Genomic DNA, 5,537 nt, shown 5'->3' with positions numbered 1-5,537 from the left:
GCTCTGCTGCCTCACAGCCCTGCGGTTCCTGATGCCATCGCGGCGCTGGTCTCGCCGCTCGGTACTAGCAAGCCAAGCAGCACGGACCCACCGCTCCCATGCAGGATGGACGCGGATTCCCCACAGAACCGACTCCTCAGCCTCTCTGACTCCCAGCCGCCATACTGCCTGACCTCACTTCCCTAGCAACGGGGGCGGGGCGCGCTTCCTGGGGAGACAGGCGCGAATTCCGCCCGCGTGACCCCCCGCGCCCTCTTGGCCGTGTTCATGCGACCCCGCGGGGAGGACGCGGTCCCGCCGTCATAGCATCGCGAGGCCCCGCCGAGAGGGCCGTGGGGGGAACGCGGCCAGCGCTTTCCGGGTGCGTAGGTCTTCGTCTCTCGGCCCCCCGCCCTGTGGGTCAGTGAACTGGAGGGTGCTGTGGTTGCGCAGGGTTCCAAGGAGTGCGCGTTTGACCGTGGGGCGTCGCGGACAAAGGCTCGGTCGTTTCCGAGGAAAACCGTGTTCCTCCTGGCAAGAAGCGCTGGGATCTCCTCCGTGGCCTACTGTGCGATGCAGGAACCACCTCTCTCTGCTGAAGTGGAAGAGGCGTGGTGAGAAAAAAATGGTTTTGTTGGCATGTTTCCTCCTTTCCTTACAGCAGCAGCCCTTGAAAGCACGACCTTGACAGGCTGGGGCCCGTCTATGTGGGTTGATTCGAGACCGGCTTCTCTTACGGCAAGCATTCCTAAGTGGGGAGATGGATTATCAAGGCAATATCTGGGAGGGGCTGGGCTGCAGATAGCAGTGGCCTGCAGTGTAAAAAGGCTGGGAGTATTTAGAGGTGTGTGTGGCAGAGGGAGGGAAAGTAAAGTCGGTACTAGCGACTTTAGGCAAAGAGTCGCTTGAGTAACCTTCCAGTAGTTACATGTGCCATCCGGCAATGGGTAATTTTTCGGTTTCCTGAAAGGGAATATACTATTTAAGCAGCATCTTGGAGACACGTCTGACAGGAATGCTACTGAGATGCAGTGTTTTCTGGATCATTCTGTCTGAGTGGTTTTGCAGACCCAACCATGTGGGCTGTATGCTAGCAATTGCTGCTGAGCAGCAAATCTTCCTGTAGGCCTTGTGTCTCATCTCTTCGATATTGTCTCAGAGTCTCCATCGTGTCATTACAACTTGGTCAACTGTTGCTTATTGATGCAGTTGTGCTAAAACGTGACATTCTTCAAAAAGATAGAATTCCTGCAGAAAAGCATAACCCACAAAGTTACTATATAAGCACATGAGGATATCTAGTGCATACATGGGTATGCTGCCAGAATAAAATAAAATCCCTAAGTTCCGTTTTAAGTTGAGATTGATTAATAGGGGTCTTTATTCTATATGAGATTTCAATTTTCTAGGTACCTCTTCCTGTTTCCCAAGTTACAACACCCAGGTAATTGAAAGGGGGTTGCAGTAATTGAGCCTTACTCAATTTGAACACTTACTTTTAAAACTTATTTCATGCATTTTTATGTAACTTGTCACTGGAATATCGTCTACATGAGGTAATAACTTAATTTCTTTTAGTTCTTAGTGTCTTGTAGCTTTTGTGGCCCTTAGTATCACACTGGTGTGTGTATGTGTATAAAACTGTGTATGTACATATTTGCTGTATGCAGATCTTACAATATAGGTCAGTGGTCTACTAAGTATGACCAGTTTTAAAATAGTACAAATAATTCATCAAGCCTCATCAATACAAATAGGGCTTCTCTTGTTCAGAGACAAAGGTACTTTAAAACTGTGTCACTTTTATTTTATTTCCTCAATCTGGGTATATTTTTGTCTTGCTTGGAACTGCAGTGATGATAACTAATATTTACTCCAGTATCTCCCGAGAGCCATAACCTCTTATGTATTTTCTTATTTTCACTCAACTATTTTAATTGATTTATTAATTGAGCGTGAAGGAAACTGATTAAGGATTAGAAAATAGGAAAACTTTATTCTAACCCGGGATTAAAAGCAAGCAAGTGTAACAGGATTTGAGTCGCTAATTTTAAAACACTAGAGGGGCATACTTAAGAGAAATATGTAGCTTCAGGTTAGTAAGTACAGTCAATTTTTTTTTTTTGTGAAATCTTAAAAGTGCGATTGCCATTTTTAAGCAGTCAGTACATTTCACAGAATTTGAAACAAATGGATATAAAACATTAAGCATTGCTTCTACGCTTCTAAGTTCCACTGATTGGTCTGTACACATTGCAGAGCATACTAAGGGAAGCTGACAAAAAAAAGAAAAAAATTTAATAAAATGAAAAAAATTAATAGAATGTGCTGCTATAGGCACTTCAGTTTTAGGATGCATATATACATTTAGTCCCTAATTTAGTTTAAAAAATGTAGTAAGTGCCATTTTTAGTCAGTAGGATCTCTTTATGCTTTATATTATATAAAAAGCCCAAATGAAAAAAGGTCCACTTAAATCCAAGTTTTTGATCAGTCTGTCCTGTCTTACAGACAATATTCATATCTTAAAACCAGAGCAACTTTCTTCTCTATTAAGATCTGACCAAGATGCTGTTTTTCGATGAAGATGGAACTGAAAAAACCACTTTGTAGTTTCGTGTCTCCTACGCATTGGCTAATTTTGTAGAGGTCCAGTCAGGTAAAATAATCCTCTGATCTCAGATCTCGTGATATAATGAGTTTCTGAGTTTGGATTAAAAATCAATTCATCTGGGTGAAGGTGAAATGTACTGTGACCTTGCATTTGAGGCTTTCTCTGTCTAAAAAAAAAGGTGTTTGGGAGTTTCAACAAAGAAAGTGTAAAAGGAAAAGAAAAAAGAGGCAGTTTGAATGCCTACAAGATTATTTAAATAACCTTTGAATTTATTCTTAGAAATAGCTTAAATAAAAAACAGTGATCAAATTTGATAATTTGATCATAAAAGCTTGCCTTCCAGGGAAACATTGCTTTGGGGGGATTGGGTCACGTTTACCTGAAACCTGGTGTGCAGTAAATTCGTCAGTGCCCAGGTTCAGCAGGTGTCCTTTACAGATGCCCTGAAATGAAGTTGTCTTTCATATTCTGGTCACTCCAACCAATTCTGTGTGTGTGTATGTATGTATTTAGAAATATTAAAAAAAAAAAATAAAAACAAACCCAAAAATAAACCGAAAGGGAGAATGGAGGCGGTAAGCTTCAGGGACTTCAGGGAGAGAGAAAGGTCTTTTATATAAAAATGTATTCTTTGTCCACGAGATGGGTTTGTCATCACATGAAACATTTGCTTTAGCCATTTTCTCTACTTCTTTATTTTCTCTTTTGCCTCAGAATGCCTTTGCGTTCATCGTTTGTTTCCTCTGTACCTGGAATTCATCACACTTCTGCCATCTCCAGGTAAAAAGGGACCCTTTCTGTTTTCTCTCTGTCTGGAGGTTTGTTGCATGCGTGATCTCCCCCTGTGTCACTGGCTTGTCTCCCTTTACAAGTCTGGTCCTTGCCATAATGTAAGTCCTTGATAGTGCTCAGTGTCTGCCAGGTAATACTTGTGTGGGAGAAAGTGTTTTGGGATGTTTGGGTGTCTTCTGTGCCACAGAACTACAGCTGCAAAGCTTCTGGCTATTTAAGCCCTGAGGGCATGCCTGCTTTGGCTAATTTTGCTTTGATTGTAGAGGGATGTGGCATGTGCTGGAGGAGTAAGGGGGAATTTGGTGGGGAGGGGGGTCCCTCCAGCCCGACGGGTGGGTATTTTGGTCTGCCAAGAGGACATCGGTGTGCCAGCAGAATGATTTTATTGTGTGTGCCACACTGTTCTTTTTGCCTGCTTTGTTTCTTCCCCCCAGGTGTTACTCATGTCAAGGAATAATGGGACAGGAGCCATGCTCCACAGTCCATGTACTGGCTGCTTGAGAGCAACTCCCAGAGGTGCCTGGAGGCCTTGGTGTCAGGAAGTGCTCTGGATCAGCCCCACCCAGGTGGAGAGGAAAAACATCAGTGCGGGAAAAGGAGAGAGAAATGGTGTTTGTGGGAGCTGAGGAGGTTTTGCTGAGCCAGAGGGATGGCTGAGCACAGAGGTTTGGCTCAGAAAGACGTGACTGACAGTTGGTCAGTTGGACAGTTGACTCGATGCCTGGTCCTGTTCACGAGCAGGTGGTATGTAACCTCTGCCATGGCGTGGCTTCAGGCGCCTCTTACCTGACGTGCTGGAGAAAAATCAGTAATGCGTTTTCATCTTCTCTGCCTAAAAAAGCATCTGTCTTCCAAATGATGCCGCTCTCACTAGGAGCTTGCCTTCCAGGGGATCATGGTTTTGGGGGGTTGGGTTGTGTTTGCCCAACACCTGATGTACCGTAATATTTTCAGCACCCAGGTTCAGCAGGTGTCCTTTACAGATGCCCTGAATAAGTCAGTCTTTAACATCCTGACTGAGCAGTCCTGACAGTGAGCTTGTAGGTCATAACAGCAGCTTGAAGAGAAGTTTTGCTATTAACATTGTCTTTATGGTCATCCTAATGTCCAGTGCTATCCTCATGACTCGCTGAGTGCTGCTGTGGAAACGGGAATTTAGTAGTCTGCCATCATCTGAGTGTGCTTTTTTTGTCTACAACGTATTGGTTTTTCCATTACCTTATAATCAAGTTTTGCTTTCTTTGTCCATGCAGTCCGTCCTGCCCTCACACCCCTGCTGGACAGAGCCTGGTACATAAAAGCCCTCGGGGTGCAAGAAGAGAGAGGGGCCAAAGAGGAGAAGCTTCTGTCAGTTTTCCTTTGGCCTTCATCTTTTGTTCCCTCTGCACCTGGAACTCATCGCTCTGCTGCCATCTCCAGGTAAAAGGAACCCTTTCTGAATTCTCCACCTCTGGGATGGTAGTTCCTCAAATTCTGCTTTCAGTTGGCCCTTTTCCTCTTACCGTGTGGTATTGTCTTACCATCTGTAAGGCCTCCAACCTAAGATGCACACCCAGCTGTCCAAGCACAGAGGTTATGTACAGGTTAGATATACATATTCGTTAACAGATGATGAAGATGAGCTTGGTGATTGCAAAAATATACCAGTTACCTGATGTGCCTTTTCTTGAGGAAGGAATCTGATCCCTGGCCTGCTCCAAGCTAAGCTGGGAGACCAGGAACAACTGCCCTTCAGCATGAATATTGATAGAAGATGGGAAGAGAGAGTCCAAATCAGAAATGCCTCTCATTCAAAGATGTTGCATTTTGGAAACTCCCCATCAGAGCAGATCCCAAAAGAGTCTGTGGAAGTCACCAGCAACAAGACTCCTTCCTCCTTCAAAAAAAAGAGAAAGTCATTCTCAAAGTGGAAGCACAGCACATCTTTCTCAAGTTGATGGTGTTTCTGGCTTTGTGGTTCACAATTGCAGCAGTTGAGATGATGAAAATGCATTCCTCTGCACGTTTTGGTACATCCAGATGTATTAACAAATCAGAGAGTCCTTTTTGGTAACCTTATATACTGCAGCACTGGGGATTTGTTTGACTCCTACAGTTTTACACTCCCTTCTCTCCATCATCCTTCAAAAATTAAAGCCAAAGAGTTATCACA

The 5,537-nt window shown here is 44.3% G+C and overlaps 1 long non-coding RNA gene across 5 annotated transcripts; it reads left to right on the top strand.

Moving 5' to 3' along the window:
* Positions 1–206: 206 nt before the first annotated feature.
* LOC139805636 (uncharacterized) lies at positions 207–5,537 on the top strand. Of its 5 annotated transcripts, XR_011729928.1 has the most exons (5): positions 362–593; positions 3,308–3,373; positions 4,639–4,804; positions 4,916–4,968; positions 5,061–5,537. It is a non-coding gene; the product is annotated as an uncharacterized lncRNA (long non-coding RNA). The 5 variants fall into 5 exon arrangements; XR_011729929.1 differs by adding an exon at positions 3,820–4,129 and having other exon boundaries at positions 4,639–5,537; XR_011729927.1 differs by adding an exon at positions 3,820–4,193 and having other exon boundaries at positions 4,639–5,537.

Source organism: Heliangelus exortis, chromosome 20 (assembly GCF_036169615.1).
Source record: "Heliangelus exortis chromosome 20, bHelExo1.hap1, whole genome shotgun sequence".
Taxonomy (NCBI): Eukaryota; Metazoa; Chordata; class Aves; order Apodiformes; family Trochilidae; genus Heliangelus; species Heliangelus exortis.
The sequence above is the reverse complement of the archived record's forward strand: the minus strand, read 5'-3'. Positions and strand labels throughout refer to the sequence as shown.